Here is a 19868-nt window from a genome sequence, read left to right as displayed (position 1 = left end):
CCTAAGCTGAGGTTGTGAATTAATCTCTCACTTGCTGCCTGGGGTAATTTAGACGTCTCTGCAAGCCTCCTTGGCCATGCTTTCCTCCCTGACTTTGCTTCAATATACAGATCTAGATTTAAAGATGGATGGATGCAGAAGTATCTTTCCTCCTTATCTTCTCAAACACCCTCCACTTCATAATACACCCTCTGCACAGGTGGAATGCCCACCTCCACGCTGCCTGTGGGAGCAGTCCCTGATAAGTCCCCAGTACGATGCTCAGGTTTTAGGTCACCTGTTTGCAAAGTAGGGGAAAATCTAAGCCAGCCCATACCTTGTGGTCAAGACTCAGACGTATTGTGGCATCACTATAGGCTAAAGTCCATATGAAAAATCCGTGGGTCCCCACTGAGATCAAATTAGGTTGAAGGGAGAAAGGTAGAGAACTCTGCCCCAAAATCTTGCACAACAGATGAAAATTTAACTGTTTTCCGGCCCTCATGCCCAGCAGCTTTCTCCTCATAACTTCATTTTGCTAACGCCAATGAAAAGCCTTTAGCCTAGTTCTGAGTACAGCCCTCAACCAGAAAATCTAGCAAGCCATACTAAATAACATGTGCTACCAGCAGTTATATCCTAAAATAGCCAGAAAACAGATTTTATATTTGAATTCAAGTCCCTTTCAGGAAAACATATACAAAGAAACTTCATACCAAGCCAAATCCATCTGGATCTCACAAATGAACAATTGCTAGTTTTATCTATTATAAAGGACATGGTTTTTGGTGCCCCGTACAGAGGCCCTATACAAATTCAATAGTAAGGCTGAGGATTGTGTCATTTGTGGGTGTTTACTGAATATATTTAGTAACCACATAAATCCTATTTATCTCATTAGGACTAGAAGAAACATTTCACTTGGTTTGCTTTCCCTCACAAACCTCTCTTTTTAAGTTTCTCATATTTCTTCCCTTCCTGAAAAACCTGTCAAAGACTGTTAAAATATATGTCTATCGATATTTTAGATTTTTTGTTTAATTCTGTCATGGAATTCCCTAATTTCTGACTTCTTGGAGGTAAGATGCCAGTGACAGACAAAACTGGCACTTCTGTTATTCTGTCTGTGTTCTGGCATTGGAGATGTATACATAAATATATATATATATACACACACACACACACACGTATGTCCTGAGCCAATACGAATCCGTGCAGAACATGCTTGTCTCAGACTGGCTGGAGACTCTAAATGGCCAGAAGTTTGGCAGCACTGTTATGAAAGCAGCATCTCTTTTTTTTTAATCTTCATTGCTGTTGGGTAGGCACAGTGTAGATCTGGGCCTGGATGCAAGGCTGATTGCTGCTACATCAACACCATTCACAAATGGAAAATTACCACTTGTTCTGTGCAGTGTGGTGAAATCTGTGCAGATGCCACATCCATCCGAAAGGCAATAGAGTGTCTGTTGACACATGGATTTGTGTTATTCTGAGGCGTCGTGGACTTCTAAAGCACAATATCCAGCCTTGGCTCACAAGAGGAGACTATGCGTAGGGAGGGCAGTTAGGCCTGAATAAAAAGCAGACAGTTTTCTTCAGATCCTTGTAGCTGATGTTCAAGCCTAGCTTTCCCACACAATACATGTTCTGTTGGGTGGAGAGGACTGCCGGACAAAGCATGGGAAACGCTTGTTCATGAATATGCAAAGCTATAAAAATCATGCAGTATGTTCACATGAGATGGTAAGATGTTGTGAAGCAGACCCTCCAGCTTAGGTTGTGAGCTATTTCCTGATACATTTTGTGTTGTGAAGGTCTCTTCTTGCTTTTCTAATCCCTTGCTGAGACAAGTCACCCACTTAGAATCTTCTAATGCCGGTTTCAGCAATAAGGAGCATTTTACAACATGTATTTTACCCTTTATTGTCAGTGAAACTGGGTGTAATTTGCAGAAGAGTCACAGGGAAGAGAGTCACTCCTGATGTGAGGCATCAATGGCTTCCAGCTTTTCTTTCTGAAAATCCAGTGAGACAGCTGACTGTACTTTGAGAAATGTTGCAGATCCAAATCATACGTATTGCGTTTGAACTCACAAGTGATCAGCCGCTGCCCTTAGATACAGGCCAGTGTTCACATCAAGTTCACATCACATTTCATATCCTGGTAAATGCCTGGAGATAAATGTCAACTAGTAAGTCTATTCATCATGATATTTTCCATTACAGGTTAGGCTACCATGTGACGGTGCCAGTTCATGTCTCAAAAGTAATTCACTGCCAATTTTTTTGACTTTTGCTGTCTTTGAATAAAATGGACATAACCCTGTAGACTAACTGCAGAAAGTTTAACACCCTACGCTTCGTAGTGAACAAAATACATTTATTTTTCTTTGTTTCACAAATAAACTTTCAAATAAATAGAAAATATTTTTAACTAGTCTGCTTTAACAGAGAAGATCAGAAATGCAACAGCATTGAACATTTATTTGTAACTATTATCCACGAGCAAATTCTACTGTTCTGCAGCCATCAATATTTGCAGCAGGGTCTTTCAGTTTTGGGGGGTTTTTTCTTCCGTTTGTGAATAGCTTGCTCTTGTAATTGATTCCTGCAGGAATTTCATGTCTCAAACTTTCTTTTAAAGGATATTTCCAATTAGGCTGGCAGTTTGTTTATACCATAGGATAAAAGAAGCATGTTGTTCTCGGTAGAATAAATCCATTTTTACTTTGTGAAGAAAATGCATCAAGGATGTCTAAGATCAAAGTTTGTAACCAAACTGATAACATTGTCACAAATTAAAAAATTTCTTTCTGCAGAGAAGAAAATCTTTGTGAGGATTTGCTCATAAATGTAAAGCCCTCAGTATGCAGCCTCCAAAGTAAAAAATGGATTTGCAGATAGATTTGTGATTATTGGTTTGTATATACTGAGAAGAAATGCAGTGTGAAAACTAGGAATAAATGATTTTGTTAATGATATCTGTTATTTTACTGTGAATGAACCACAATTAAAGATATAATTATGCACTGTAATGTCACACTTTTAATACTGGAGGGAAAGGCAGGTAGGAGTGAGGGGTAATGGAAGTTACCAGATGCTGAGAATTTTGTCTGTGGGTTCACTAATACAGGAAATCTCTTGTTCATAGCAGCTTTTTAAGGATTAAAATATTTTGCTTAAAATGAGTCGTTACTGCAATTACCTATTTCCAGCGTGTATGTTTTTTACGTAGAAAACACAATAGAGACTTTACCTTGACACCCAACACATTTCCTTCTTAGTTTCCAAATTTAGCTTTGTAGTATTTAGAAACAAGTGTACTGTGAGCAATTAGAGGTAATCCCTGTAAGTAGACTGTTTTCTTTATTGCAATCAGTATGAACTCAGAGAAAATTTGTATTGACTTGCTGCTAGTTAGTAATAGTTGTATTTAAATGTCATTTACAACAGAAGACCATAGTTCTCACTAATGCAGTGCACTATTAGAGCAAGTGCATTTTAGTAATTGTCTTTAGTATTGCTTTGCTTAGTTTGAAAGATAAACTGTATGAAACAGGACTGATACACCTGGAGTTTCAGTATTTCCTTTTAGTTACTTTCATTGATTATTTGTTACTTGACAGGAGCATTTTTTTCTTCATTGAATTTGCAAAGGTCATTTAAATAACTCCAATTCTCCAAAAGAAAACTCAAGAACTAGTAATTAAAATTACTTTGTGGTCTAAATCTGTGTCTTGACAAACTAATTGAGTATAACTCAGGGTAAGAAAACTTGGCCTTATCGGATTGTTGTAGTAATTCATTTCCAGATGCGGAATCACGTCTCTGATGCAGGTCCTATCCATGTAATCTGGATTTCCCATATTCACAGGAGACATTACAAGTGAGTTGCATTGCCTAGGATTACTGCTTTTATGTGTGTATTCCACCATGGCACGAGGGCTGTCAGGCGACTGAGCTGATGCAAAAGCAGAGTTTTCAGCCTTCCACAGCCTCCCGCCGACGGGCCGGTCGATGTGTGGCCGTAGCAGCAGGAGTGTGATGAGCCACCACCTGCAGTGGTGTGACTCTTCCGTTCACGCTCTTTCACTTCACCTAAGCGAGATGAACAGTATCTCTGCCTTACTGAGCTAACATCTTCACCTCCCACTCTTTCCTGGTTATCAAGCTGTGGCAGAGACAGGTTTTCAATAATTTCCCACTTCCACCAGTCAAATCAAGTTATATATATATTCTGATTACTTTCCTGAGGTTTGCACAGCAATTTTGTCTCTCAGCCGTAGTTGTGAGAAAAGGACAGACTCAGAATAAAAAATTTGGGGAAGCATGCGATTAAGAGATCTTTTAGCACAGATCTTCAGCAGTTGACATAGTCTAAAATAATAGACAGGAATTTCTATGCTGGATGGAGTCAATGAGCAGTAAGTCATCATTGGTGCGAACAATTACTCAAATTACTGTTATTAGTAATTTTTGCATGAGTGCAAGCAAACCATAATTGACTCCAAAAAAAAAAAAAAAAAAGGAAGGAAAGTATTTTTCATGGGAACTGAAAACTGACAGGATCCTACAAGCACGGAAGGGCACAAAAAATGTGATTCATGTGTCAAAAGATGTTGTAAACCTTTTTTATTGTAGATAAGAGACCTTCAGAAGATGAAAACTTTTAAACCTGTAATCACGTTTTTATTGAGTTTCAGGTGTGAATGTTGTGAAGTGAGCTTTTTCCATTACAGTTGTTCCTGGTGCACAAAACATTTGATCTGGAAAGGTAAATATGTTCTCAGAGTCTATAGTAGCAGAGAACAAAAGTCTTTCATTTCTCTAGTACTGGATTCTACCATCATGAAATATTTAGGTGGCAAGTAAACTCTCCTCTCAGATTAAATTAAAAAACTGTACATTTTCATAGACTTGTAAAAACTATAGACAGCTAAAACGCATTGGACCCTCTAGCCCATCTTGTTGCTAATGTGAGTTTCCTGCTTACAGTACTTTTCTTCTCACTTTGCCAGTTTAGTCTCTTTAATTAGTTTGCCGGTTTAGCATTTTAAGAACTCCCTTCAGAGTTTCAAATATGTCCTAAAGGCTAATAGTTCATGGTGCCAGGAAATCTTCCCTCCTGCTCGTATAAAATTGTGTTCCCTTCCTATAACACTATATATAATCCTCCTTTTCTTGGAGCTACACTGATTTATTTTGCCCCTGCTGTCAGTCTGTGCGTTATTCCTGAGACACGTGTGCTTCATTGCTGTGAATAATTTCACTGTAAGATACAGACACAACCAGTGAGAATAATCATGTCTCACTGATTCTGATACGATTTCCAAAATTACTTGGTGCCCTTCAGCATCTTAAGTGTTTCTCCTATACTTGTCATTTTGCTTAAACAATATGTTTCCTCACTTTCTTCCCATAACTCAAGGACTCCTGTTCCTCAAACCTTTATTTTTTCCTATTTTAATCTTTGGTTAGTTTGTAAGTATCTTGTACAGATCAAGTTGGCTGGAACAAAACTCTCTGTTACACTGCAGTACGACTGACCTATCTTTCGGTTTTCAGTCTTTTTAATATGAAGTATCACAGAAATGCACGTAAGGCTGTGGGCCATGAAGATGTCTAAGGTAAACTGAAATTCATTTATAGCTAAAAACATGCTTGTATGAAAAAAACCCTTTAAATCATGTAATTTTTTTCATTTGTTCAGATGGCAAAACTGATGGCAAAAATTTGTTCAGATGGCAAAAATAAAAAAAAATGCAGAACCTTGAAAGAGCTTTCTCCCTTTGCTGCAATATGTAATATTACTATTGCTGAAGGAGTGCTAGGCGTATAGCTCCCAAGTAGGCTTAAAGTGTTAAGGATGTCAACAGCTGTAGAATCAATTTTGAAACCTTAAGCCTGAAATCTGTTCCTGCTTGTGAAGTTTTCAGTTCACCTGTTAAACAACTACTAAAATAAGATTAATTCAGAATTAAAGGAAAGACATCAAAAGGTGAAGACATCTCTCCAAAGCGATTTTTTTTTGTAACTTGTCCAAAATTCAGGTTTAATATTATGAACTACCAAGTTAATCCAGGTAGTCAGTATTTCAAATGAATATGACCATGAAGTATAGCAATATCGGAAAAAAAACTTTGTCAGAAGGATGATGTTTATAATTATTTCCTATGTTATTCTACTAATTTTCTTTTAAAATATACTCTGATTCTCTACACTTAGTCTCAGATTTGCAAGTGATATTCCATTAGTAAAATCTAAATCAATTGCGTAGGCATACGCAATTACATGGGTGCTCACGTAGTAAATTTTTCTGATCAGCACTATTGGGTTTTCCAAAAGATGCTACTGGGAAGCAGTTTGGTAATGTACAGCGACTATCCATTCCTCCTGCACAAATGTGGTAAAGGAGGGCAGCCAATACGGTGACCCTTGGGAATGATTCAATATCCATTTTCTTTCCATTATTTTACCTTTGCCTACAATTCACTTCCTGCCTTGAGGATTCTGATTCACTAACAAATGGGAAAAAAGAACCCTAGTATTTCTACTGAACCATGTTTTGCTACGAAATTCAGTTCCGAGTATCTGTCAAAACCAGATTTGATACATGTGTTATAAATGCGTGTGGTTTATATCTAAAGTATGCAAAATTACCTGTTTGGATTTAAGATTTTTCTAATTCAAATACTTAATATCTGAGTTGTATTCTGGCTGGTTGGGAATTTACGTGCCAATTTTTTTTTTTTTTTCTGAAAATATATACTTTCCAAGCAGAAATCTTTGCATAAAAACTTTCTGTCGGAGTATTCTCGTGGCAAAAATCAATCTGAATGTTTCAGGTAGATTTTACGCAATTGGCAGTGAGATAATTTAATTTCTGCCTGGACTCAGTATGTCCTGCAAGTTTGAATATGGAGACAGCTGTAGCCTAGCCAGAAATTAAAAATGGAACTTGCAGAGATAATGCATGGCTTAATACTCTCTTATATAGCTGCAAAGTGCTGTAAGTCATTGCAGTCCAATTTTAAAGGTGGACCAAAATTAAATATTAGAATGTCAGAAGTTCCTGCAGGAAGGGAGAGTTCACATCGCGCTTACCGCTGGTTTCTAGTTGTTTAATTGCATCATTTGTTACAAGTGGAATTTGCAAGCAAAGTTGAATCATATATGCTACTGTGATAGAAATACAAAGTATATGCCGAACAAACTTTCTCTTAGAATTTCATAGAATATAGTATTTTTTACTCCCAAACAAGCATTGTACTTACCTGTACATTGTGGTCTGAGAATTATGGCTGTACAAGGGAACTGTTAGCAGGAGAAATCCAGCCAAACTTGCTACATGTGGCTGGTTCTTGTTTGTGCCAGGGAATCCTGTGTGCAAACCTGTGGTTGGAAAAGATCTGAGGAGCTTCAGGGACTCTGCTGAAGAGCCCTTGGGGATCTCAGATGGAGATTGAGAGGCAGAAGAAAAAGTAAATGAGAAGCTGGCAGCAAACCAAGAGGAATGTTCAAGCGAAGGGGGCAGGCCACCCTCAGCACTTCTGTTGTTGCCTGGTTTATTTGTTTGTTTCCAGCCAACATCCTTAGCATTTGGCACTCTATAAAAGCAATGGGAAGCTTCTAACCTTTGTGCATGGGATCTCCACTATCACCTAGAAAATCCTTGTCAGCTAAATTAGTATCCATGAAAGAAGATAGTGGGAAATCTACCCCAGCCTAAGTTTATTCAAAGTAGTGGGTATTTGGGAATTGCAGGTTCTGCTTCATGCAATACATTTATTTCTATAAATTTATTGCTGGTGCAATAGAATTAGGTAACTCAGGCAACTGCAAGCATAAGCATGAAGGAGGAATTTGGGGATGTAAATTGCTTCTTCCTCAGAGTTGCTGAAGTTGTATTCAAAGTTAGATTGTTACTAATCTTGCATGGGTGCTCAAGGCAGAAAGGATAGAAACTGCAAAAAGCTGCTGCCTCCCTGTTAGTGAGAGAGATGCAGTTTCAACTGCAGCTCTCTCTGAGTCAGATGCGTGCGATACCAGAGCCGAGAGAGATACCAATCGCTTGAAAAGTAAAAAGCTGAGAAAAGCCAGTTATTTCTCAACGGCCAATGCACCTCTTGTGCCTGGATGGAGTATACTCTGGAATAATTTTTCAGGGAGCAAGTAAGAAATCTTGGTGCAGCCTGCCTTCTCAGCAGGGGAGACAGCTGTCTGTCTGCTACAGGAAAGCATTTACTTTACAAAGAATTTATTCTTCTCATTGAAAAACACAGAAAACTAATAAATTCTGTGGCATAAATTCACTGATAAATATATATATATATATATATATATATATATAGTGTTGCTCACAGAAGAGTTGTAGTTGGATGACTACATGTAGTAGAAATTTTGGAGTCCTTGATTCCTCTTCCTTGTTATCCACCATTTCACTCATATCTTATAAAAAACTGCTGTGAAAAAACAAAATCTGGTGTGTATAAATAGTACGAGGAAATTATTCCAACCATAAAAAAAAATTGGTAAGCATTCTGTTCTAGTTTCATTAATATTGTATAATCACTAAGAAGAAATTCTAGAAGAGTTGTATATGTACATGTGCATATAATACACATACTCTCACATGCGTGTCTTCACTCTTAAATGATATGCACAGGCTTGATTAACCTGTCCCTAATAATAAAATGCCGTTAGCAGGAATTAAAGATGTGGTCTGAGAGAAAAGAGGCAATCTTGCCAGCAATCTCTTTAAATGCACATATACATTATAGTGGCATCAGTAGTAATAAATCCCATAATCAATGTATTAAACTTTCCTCTCTTTGCTCCTGTTATGATGTATTTTCAACTTTCTGAAACCTTTTTGTTTAAGTAAGTTGGAGTGTGTGCATGTGTTTGTATAAACGCATAAACGCACAATATATTGATCCCTGGCAAGGATCAAACTAGTGATCTGTGTTGTACGTATCTGCTGCCAAATTGGAAAAACGAAAGATAAAGTCTGGCAGAGGAATAGGTTTTACTGAGGAATGATGTCTTCTTTCATTGCTTAGGAACAAGCTGGTTTAGACTTCACCAGTTTTTTTTAAATTTATGGACTGATAATGTACTGAAGTTTGTTTCACTAAGAACTAAGGCAGCGAGTGCAATGAGGGCCTTTTTTCTGCAGTTTCTGGAGATGGTCTGGCACTTCTTAAAAATTTAATGTGCGAGATGAGGCTTCAAAACAAATTGCTAGGTGAGCAATACGTGTTGAAATTTTCAAAATTCTGAGTACATTTATTCCCATTAATTTAAACTTATAAACTAAACCTAAAATCAAAGAATTAATGGGAAAAAAAATTGTTATGTGCTTACATAACCAACTGCAGTCAGTTGAGACTCTGCTCAGACAAACTTCCAATGCTGTTTGAACTGGACCCAAATCCTGCCTGAGTATGAGACTGCCCAAATCTGATGCTTTCTTGCCATGTGATGGAAGCGGAGCTGGACACTGCTGGCATCCGTGTGGCTGTGGTTGTCCCCCTTATGCTGCTTCATGCCTGCAAGAAGCCGTGTGTCCCTTTGGCACTGGCATCTGCAGAGCCTTGCTTAGAGGTCCATGATATGTTCCAGAACATGCTGGAGTTACACCTTCATCCTTTAGGTAAAGATGTGCCTGTTTCACTTCAAGTCCCTATTTCTGAGACTCAGCAGCCACAAGGGAACAGCTTTGGGCTGCCCGCTTGCCACCAGCAGAGGTGGCCAGACACCAGCACAGGGTGCCTTCCAGCAGTGGGGTGAGAGAAACGGGGCAGTCTGAGGAAGAGGTTTCCTCCTGGATATAAAGCAGAGGTCCAACACCATGAGCTATAGCCTTGCCTATTAAATAAATGCTTTTTTGTTTCTACTCGGATAGATCAACTGAGGCACAAAACAATTAAAAGATAAGATGTTAAAACAAAGCTTATATGAGTCTGTAGTTTGGTGTTCACCTTGAGCTATCTTTGGTCTTGGTGTTCTGGACTTCTAAGCACTTTTTGTATACAGTAGTCAATAGCTCAGGGTGAAAATCAACCTTAGCGCCTTGGAAAATTATATGAGGAACTTAGTTTCAAAGTCATATAATCACTGTCAGAACTGGGAAAAAAAAAAGTTTACTGCTAGACTGAATGGTTGACCTGACCCTCAGCAGTTCTAGGGATGTCAGATGGGACTGCTCCCTCCCTTCTCAACAGGCCATGTGGCAGAATCACCTCTTTGGAAGTACTGGAAGTTTAGCCCTAAAAGAATCACTTTAACTCGTTTCTCCCTAAAACCTGGGACTTTGGAAGAACTTCAGCTCCAACTAGTTATCTGGGGTTTCAAAGCTTTGATTTTAATTATAATCCAAATGAGAATTATGTGAATGAGTTATAGGTGTAGGATAATACTTGAATGCCATATACCACATGTTAATGGTTTCTAAAACACGCATATATAATTAGCATAACATTATATCTCATTCTGGCAGTGGACAACATCCCAATATTGCATCTAATGGTTTACTCCTGTATATCATGCCAGAGATTTCTTTCACATCTTTGTGGACTGTTGATGCTTTAATTCCTTTGGTGGTGGTTCTTAATTCTTCAGATGGGTCAAAAATTAGTCCTGTGGGGTCACTCCTCCAGTTTGGGCGTGTATATCACTGAGAGGACCAAGGGAGACCCACTACCGCCTTGTCATTTTGTTCTCCTGCAGCCTCCTGCAAAGCCTTTTAGGTCAGTACTGCAATAGTGCTTGATGGAAAAATGTCTGATGCTTGATACAAAGCCTTTTAAAAAAGAGACTCAGAAAAACTCTACTTTGAACATTTCTAATGAGATTGTGTCTGCACCTCAGCAGAGTAACAGATAACTTCACATCTATAAGCCTTACAGACAGAGCTGGCCAGAAAGCGTCAGATACAGCAATTTCTACTGCTAAATGCATTTTTCAAGAAATGGAAGACTTTCTCTGGATTATAGCAACTCTACTGAAATTTTAGATGTGAAAGGGTCTAAATGCATCATGTAGACTACTAATTAATTAACTACTGATGTTTTTAAAATGTGAGTATTTAAAACCCTTTATGACATTATCAAAGTAAAATATTTTGACACTGAAATAATTTTTCCACATTGTCACAATGAAAACCTGCCTGATTCCAAATAAAATAAAATAAAAGAACAACTTCTGAATTTGAATTATTGGCTTTTCATTCCAAGCAAAACAGGGAACAGTTCCTCTGAACAGAAATAGGGCTTTTCATATGCCCAGTGTTACCTATGGTCTGTCCTGACCTGCTCCAATTATTCCACCAAACGAATCTTCTTCAAAGCTTTCTCTGTTCAGTCATGTATTTATATCATTTTTACACTGGTAAGTCCATATGCTTTTTTGCAGTTTCATGAAGAATACTGGGGAAGAGTCTGCAACTGGAAAGTTGTTTGTCAAACTATAGTGCATTTTACCATCCCTTTGCCTGAAGACATTCATTAATTATGGCCTCAGTATACCTGGAAATCAAATCTACTGTCACTGAGCTACGAAAATGACAACTGTCTTTAGATGTATCCCATATTTTTTTCTATAGTTCATAGAGCGCCATTTTGAAGCTCTGCCATCAATCACAAAATTATATGTAAATTAAATCGTAGACTCTAAAAAGCTTCAGTAGAAATAGTCAGAGAGAAAACATTTTCCACACTGAGGTCTGGAAGCAGCCAGACTTCCTGTAAGTTCAAGGGATTTATTTCGTCAGAGACATCAATTACATAGGAGATGTGGGACCAATACCTTTCGGATAAGCTACTGAAATTACGAGGGAGAGGTTTTTTGTTGGATTTGAGAAAGCAATCGTTGACTTCATATGATTTATGGAATTCTCTGTTCAGCATATCTTGTCATCCTGCAACCATGCAATGGCTGAGGAGATTAAGAGAGCCCCACCAGGATTTGTGCAGTGCTTGTGTAAGAAGCAGCTGTATTTGGTTCAGGAGATCTCCTTCCATTTGATGTTTTGAGCAAACTGTCGTCAAATAGTCAGGAAAGGATGTGGTGCAGCGGATCCTCAGCATGTACGTGTTGGCTGGCCGTTCACAGAGGCTGGTACTGAAAGGGCAAAGTGATCCACAGGCCGTATCTGTTGTCAGGGCTACTAAATGGTCACAGTTTGGTCCTCAGCAAAAAGAAGCCATTTTTTTCAATTCTTTTTTCAACAGTTACCTTTTCCTCTAGTATTCTTTTCCAGTCCATAATGAACTACAGGAGAGGTTAAGAAAAAAAAAACCCATAAAATCAATTGAATGAGTTTAGGATCAGTTGTGCCGTAGGCTGGTGGAAATATGTTAGGTTATGAACAATAAGTGTTACTATTTCACTGGAGTTTTTTACCATTTTATTGTGTGGTGTAGAGTGTTTCTGTAGTTAGAGAAAAAGTCCAAATATTAGTAGACGGTGAAACGATGAATATGTTACACCCTGCGGTTGGGAGCTTTATATAATAAATTTCCAATATTTTATAAAGCACAGTGTTTTAAACACACTCTGATGGATGTCAACAGTAAAACAGAGTATCAGCAGGATTTATTTCCTTGGAATCTTAAAAGCACCTGTGTGAAAAAAACATGTCAATCAAATTAACTTTTCTTTAGTTTTAAAATTGCATAACATTACATTCAGGTTACTTTATTTTTCAGGCTTATCAGTCATGACTGTGAGTGTGGTCTCTACAGGAAACATATCTCTACAAACATAGTAGATTTAGGCACATTAAATCTATAGGACATATAACTGGATTTAAGAACGTGCGCGCATGCAGATCTTACTTAAATGCGTTTCTGGATGAAGACCATATTTTATTTAGGATCGCAAGTTTGAGCGTCACATCGTGGATTATCTAATCCACACTACTGTTTCCATCACACAATTCACTTCAGAAATGTATTGTCCTGCCCGTTAAAGTTTTAAAGGTTTTATGGTTTTGCCACCACAGCTCTGATTTGGGCAGTGATTTGGTTAGTTTACTTTGATGTGCTTTGATCTGATCTCCAGTGAAACCTTATTCTTGGCCAACCTACAGCCATATAGAACATTATGTGATAATTTGAATAATAATTCGGCAGATCAGTTGGCAATAATAGTTTTCTAAAATTGTTGCCGAAGGAAGATGTATCAAAATCTTGGAACAGGACTATCAAACGTGACGACAGATACAAAAATATGTGGGAATCCTGCTTGTAGTAAAAAATGTGTGGAAACAACTGTCAAGCAATATACAGGAATTTATTTTTTGATAATACTTGAAATATCTCTAGAGTGGCAGGTCTGGGCAAGAAACCAAACTCAGGCTCTGGTTTGGGTTTTTGGGTTTTTTTTATATATATATGTATGTCTGTGGTATAGCTATGTAGCAGACCTCCACGCGAACTTCTGCTTGCAAATGATTTATACATTCTGTAAAAATAATAACGTAATTATAAGTTTGACAGACCGAGCAAGATCCTGCTGACCCACAGAGGATGTATGAATGAATGGCAGTGAGGATGCAACTACCTCAGCCCACAGGCCAGCGCAGAGGGTGTTTGTGGGGTTGAGCTGCCGAGCACTGAGGGGCTAGATGTTTCCCAGTGGTCCAGCTGGGTTCCTGCACTCAGACTGTCATCCATCTAACCCCTGACCGCTACACATAGTTCAGGATTAAGCCATCTCTAATTTGCCCAATGGTGAATTGCTGCACAACTGGTTGTCCTCATCACTCTCTGAATGCAAAAAAAAAAGCTACTGGATATATGCTAGCAATTCTTCGAAGGAAAAAAGAAAAAAAGTTTGTTACGTATATCCCACATTCACTCACATCTTGGCGTGCGCAGAAGGTCAGATATCACCCAAGCATATAGAAAATAACAAGCTTGCACATCATTATTTTCCTGCTGGGTAGTTAAAACGTGGAAAACATGGCAAACAATTTTGGTGCATTATATCTTTAATGCAGTTTTGATGCAGTTTATTAGGGAATTCTTCAGAATCCATTCTGTAAGCTACAATTCTAGACTTGTAGGGAAAAAAGCACTTCTATATAGGCAAGCATATTTGGAAATGATTGTTTCTTGTTGAGTGCGTTTTGAATGAAGACATAAATGCTGTCCTTCATTTACTATGAGCCAGACTTAATATCATTTGTGCAGAAAAGAAACAATTGAAAAATAATCCTTCTTTGCTACTTTACACTTTATGAACTTATTTGCATCTCTAAATTATTAGAAAACATCACAAATAAGAGAAGTAGGTTTTTATTCATGTTTGGCATGGATGGAAATGAGCTGAAAGAAAAATGAGAGGTCAATACAAAATTGCAGAAAAGTCGTATTAACACAGATATAAGGAACCTCCCAAGTTTGTGTATATTTAGAAGAGATTTGGATGATCTTATGGCAAACAGAAGAAGAAAATTACTGAAAAGAAATCAGGATTGTTTGTTATTTAAAAGTCTAAATCCCAATCTATTAAGAGCATGATAGTGCATAGCAGCCTGGAAGTGAAGCACTTGAGTTGTCTCATAGAAGCCTAATGAGGACAGAAGAGTCAGTCCAGGAAAGCCTCTGAAGACAGGGGACTGTCTGTACTCAGAGCCAGTGGGAATCTCCCATGCAGAATCCCTTGCAGGCTAGATTTCATGCTTTATTATTTAGCAGCAGGCACATAGAGAGAGATCTTGCCAAGTCCCATAAAATTAAGCTGATACGTAGCAATTTATTGATCCAGTTGATGGCAACTTTTCACAGCGGTGAATGATCTGAATTTCCCCACTAAGTTTCCTTGCACTATCCATGTCTACACGACTGAACATGAGCAAAGGGAGCAGAATCGGGGGCCTGTTGAGAGGCTGCTCTAAGCAGGTGCGACAGCGTTGCTCGAGAGCTGTGAACGTATCGCTATTCCACTTGGATTTCTCAAATCAAATTTCATCTAGACACGCAAGCTAAGGCTTGATATTTACCTGGCTTTAAGGAAAAGGTCAAATTAAATAGCTATTAGCTATTTTCTATTAGCTTTAAGGAGTTTTACTCCAAAGGCATGAATATGTCTTACGGAATAATTCACTTGGGGCATGGACATCACAATTAGGTAAATGGATTTTATACCAATTTATAAAAATGAGGGATTAAACTCACTTGCAGAATGACACACCAGTGACTCCCATTAGGAACAGAGCCCTGTGTAGCCTATTGACTTCTCTAATCATGCAGCATTGCATCCCCCACAGAGGGGACTCTGTGCTTAAGTATATACAGGGGAATATGTTTGAATGGATCTTTTTATTGAAAAGTGTTGACTTATGAACCATTTTTTTACAAGTTCAAGGGAACCAAAATGATTGGTTGAGTTATTTGGAAATTTCTTTACATGTTAGGAAAAAAACCCAAAAAAGTAAATTCCTAGTTCCCAAAGAAAGAAGAACCTGGTTGGCATCCATTTCTAATATGCACCTACTAGACTATTAAGTGATCTGAATTTGTTTGCCTTGCACTTCTGTCAATTAAAGTTAAGCGGACGTTACAGTCAAAATTACTTAATGGAAAAATCTGCCTTGAAGAAACTGTCTAATGGACAAATGATTTTTTTAGATTCCCTAGGTTTGCAATAAGACATTCCTATTTCATATCAATGTCGATTTTTTTGAAAAACAGTTGTGAGTGAAGATTATAATACTGATATGAATCAGACTGGGAGATGATCAAGTACTTGATGCAGCCGGGAAAATGAATGATATTTAGTAAAGGGAAAGCCCCATGGATTCATTCTTCAATTGCTGCTAAAATGAGGTATCCCAGAATCCTGCCCTGTGTGCGTGCATGTCAGTTAGCCCCATACATTTTGTTAGCAGTGATGATTTTCTCTCCACCTAATTCTTTAGATCATGTCTGGCGCTCCCTGCCTCTGACTAGAGTGAGGCACAAGACCAAGATCTTTTTACAGAATCATAGAATTGTGTAGGTGGGAAGGGACCTTTCAGATCATCAAGTTAAACCATCAACCTAACGCTGCCAAAACTACCACTGAACCATGTCCCTCAGCACCACGTCTGCCCGTCTTAAATACCTATGGGGATGGCAATTCCACCACTGGAATCAGTGCTATCAGATGAGATTTGGTTACTCAGATTCATGACTTCCAGGTTGGATCTCCCGTTCTTCTGGTTGGCTTGATTTCTGCCCAGAAGTTTCAATGAATAAATGAAAATAAAAACCTATCAAATATCGCTGACAGTCTCAAGCAAACTCCGGCCTGCTGGATTGTGAGGGCTGCTGCTGGGAGGTCGCAGCATCCCGACCCAGCAGCGCACCTGGATGAGCTGCAGCCAAGTGAAAGCAGAGTGAAGCTACTGCTGGGGAATGTGGAGTTCAGCTCACACACCTGAGACCCTGCTGCACTGGCTTCTCACACCTGGGGGGTTTTTTGGCACACGAAGAGAGTAAAATCCCAGCCTTTCATCTCCTTGGGGTAACAAGGGCTCAAAAATGTGTTATTAGCTCTAGTGATTTTTGTGCACTGTATCAGGCATAAAACGCCTGAATCTCTGACCATGAGCTCGCTGTAGGGCACATCCCCATCATTCCCTGAAACTCTCCTGTACTAGAGACTATATTTGAGCTGGAGCTTTAAATGTCTTCCATTTCCCTCCTCTGATACCAGTATATCTCTTTCTTCCTTCTTGCGCTAAGGGTTAGGTGTGTCCCCCATTTCCCACTGACCTCTGTGCCCATGCCAGCAAACCTGCGTGTGTATTCATGTCTCCAGTTTGTCTTCTTCCAATGGCCACATTTTTCAGTCTAAGTAATATTAAGGGATATTTTAATCTTCTTTTTTTTGCCTTTTTTCTCTTTTACATTACAAAATAAAAGGGGTGAGAAGCTTTGCAATTGTGCTAAATTACTCAAATGGAAAAAAAAGAACTTGAAATTACGAACTGAGTGTGTTGAAATAAACTCAGTGTGAAATCTTGCAGCATCGGAATTAAGGACAATCTTTCCAATTACGTCAGCATTTATTATTTCCCAGCTCTCACATTTTTACAAATAGAACAGACATTTTTGTTTTCTACTTCTCAGAAAAGCTTTTCCTCTTTTTGATGAAAGGAAAAACAAGTATTGATGAGTAGAGAGGCTCTAGTGAAACATTGATTCATTTAGGTCCTATGATTTGAAAATTATTTCTAACAGCAAAAAGCTATGCGGTTTATTATGCCTTTTTGAATAAGGTCATGGGAGTGAAACAGTAGAAACTCTTATTTCTGCTGACACTTTGTGTCTCAGAAATTGTTTCCTCTGGTACACTTAATGAATCTTTTTGGTTTTTGCCCTTGTCCGACACAATTTGCCTCTACCTTGGCAGGAAAAGTCACTTCTTCCTGTGAGTAAATGAGTGATAAAGGACAGATGAAAGGGCAGAAATGCGCAAGTGCTATCAAAACCCTCATTTTTGAGTTTTAATATGCTGCAGCTGCAGACGTGGAATGTTTCTCTTGCAGTTGAAAGCACAGCCAGCATGGGAATATTGATACGTTTACATGAATCCGAAAGACTCGCAGCTTATTTGTATTCACTAATAAACTGGAGCTTGGAGAATACTGACTGTACGGATACATTTTCAGCTGGAAACATCGTGAAACAGAAATAAAGATTAGCGAGAGGGATGGATGGGGAAACAGACATTTGGAAAAGCAAGCTCAGATCGAAGCAGGCGACAGTGAGATTTAAGCGCTACTCTCCATTTCAAAAGCTAAGGTAAATATTAATACATGGCAGAGTGACTGTGATTCAGAACTGTCCCTCGTGGATACATTTTGCCTTTTGAAAGTCTTACCAGTTCTCTGGCAACAATTAATATTATTAAGTGTCAATAATTAATCTAGTATTTCTTCCTTCAAGATCTTGGAATTCCTGTACGAATTCAGAATTTATCCCTGGCTTCAGTAGAAATGCTGGTAATTTCAGGTAATCTGGAACTCTGAAATTGGCCCACGTTTGCTGATTAAGGGTAGGATTTTTGAAAAAGCTAGAGACACAGGATGCTAAATGCCTATTAAAAGTCAATAGGTACTTTTCAGTGATGGATAGGTACCCCAATGCTTTAATTTTCATTAAGTATTTAGTTAGAAAATGTATTTTTGGCACACAGTGTAGAGAAAGGCAGGGAAATCCAGCACCGTTTTGATGATAAATTCACAATAGAGCAAAAAATGTAGAAAATCCTGTGTGCTGTATTGATGACAGTGCAATTCAATTAAATCCTTCATACTCAGTGGTATAGGCAGAAAGTAAATGATAAAAGCACCCCAGATGCCATTATACCTGGACTGACCCACCTTAGTTTTTCCCCCGATAGTGTTACAAACGTGTTATGATGGAGTTTGTCACTACTGGGGGTACCCATACGTGTGATAGCTGGTTCTGACCTAATGTAGACCAAATGCACCTTTAAAAAGAAACAATTGTATTCAGGGACCAGAGCAGTGTTGTTTCTTATCTCTCTGCTCAGGATTGCTAACGCTGGTTTGATAAAAATTCCAATTTTACGTCTCCCTCAAACATTATTTGGGCTGTGCAATCTTAAGAAGCAAAGGTCCATCCGGTCTAAGTATTTTTGTCTCTGAAAGGAGCCAACAGCCAGTGGTCACGGAACCACCTTAGAACAGGACAGAGATACTGAACTGCCTCATCTTCCAAAACCCTTTAAACTTTGCTTCCAGATGTTACACCACCGCACCACCACGTCATTCTTTGGACCCTCTGATTGGAAGGTACCACAGTGACATGGGTCCTGCATCCCTATCCACAGCTATAGTTCAATTTACTGTTACAAATTCAAATTAGTCTTCTTGTGCTGCAAGGGAAAACATACATCCTCCTGATATGAATGAACTTGTCCTAATACGTCTTCTTTGAAAGCTCATCCTATTGAAAAAATGTGGACAGCATTAAGCTGGCAATATAGCCAATATAGGTGAGAAGATAAGACTTCAGGGCAGAGACAGGGTGAACACCCAGTTTACACTGTTTTTTTTTAATTTGGAGGAGCTTTGAGTTGTATTTTGTGCTCTCAAAAGTCTCTTTAACATTTTTGGAAAGAAGTATCAGGAGCTCTCTTGGACCAAAATCTCAAATGCTAAAAACTGCTTCCTTCCTGGGAGACTAGGGATACATGTTGTTTTAACTGACCACTGATGTGATATTTCTCATCATCTGTAGCGTCACGAGGAATTTATTATATAGAAGTTTTTATGTGTAAGCAACTTTGAGCTCGGCTGCACTACCAAGGGAAGCAAAGCAGGGAACAGTAGTTATATTTTGTTTGTTTGTTTGTTTGTTTGTCTGAGAACAATACACTGAAGGGCACAGAAGAACTCAGGATGCAGGATCCTTGTAGCTACAAGGATTACAAAAAATCCCACTGCTAGAAAAGCTGTGCATAAATATAGCAACTCGGCACATTCCTGCACTGCTCAGGCTTGCCTGGCTATTGCTGGCAATAATCGTCCAATGCAACAGTGTCTGACCTCCTGAAGACCAAGGTTTTTCAAACGTTAACACAATATTCACATGTTCACTTTCATAACAACATGGTTATATGTCTTGCACATCCCTTCTGGACTGACCCATGAAAATTATTAGTTATCACTAAAATATGAATGTCACTTAAAGAGAAAAGATAAAAGAAGCCAATGAGGATGTGGACTCTAGTCTCTTATCATATTTCAGCACAGACCTGCTTGAGGAGCCAGCTCCAGTTTCCTTTCACATGCCCTCTCCCCCTGTATTTCATGTGCATACAGTTAAATCCAGGCAGTGCATGTTCCTCATGCCCATGGGTTTT

The 19868-nt window shown here is 38.6% G+C and overlaps 1 protein-coding gene across 7 annotated transcripts in view; it reads left to right on the top strand.

Moving 5' to 3' along the window:
- CHRM3 (cholinergic receptor muscarinic 3) overlaps nt 1-19868 on the top strand; it is a 286298-nt gene that overhangs the window by 249416 nt on the left and 17014 nt on the right. The gene's annotated exons all lie outside the window — the stretch shown is intronic.

This window comes from Rissa tridactyla, chromosome 3, assembly GCF_028500815.1.
Source record: "Rissa tridactyla isolate bRisTri1 chromosome 3, bRisTri1.patW.cur.20221130, whole genome shotgun sequence".
NCBI lineage: Eukaryota > Metazoa > Chordata > Aves > Charadriiformes > Laridae > Rissa > Rissa tridactyla.
Note: the sequence above shows the minus strand (reverse complement) of the source record. Positions and strands in the feature narration are given on the sequence as shown.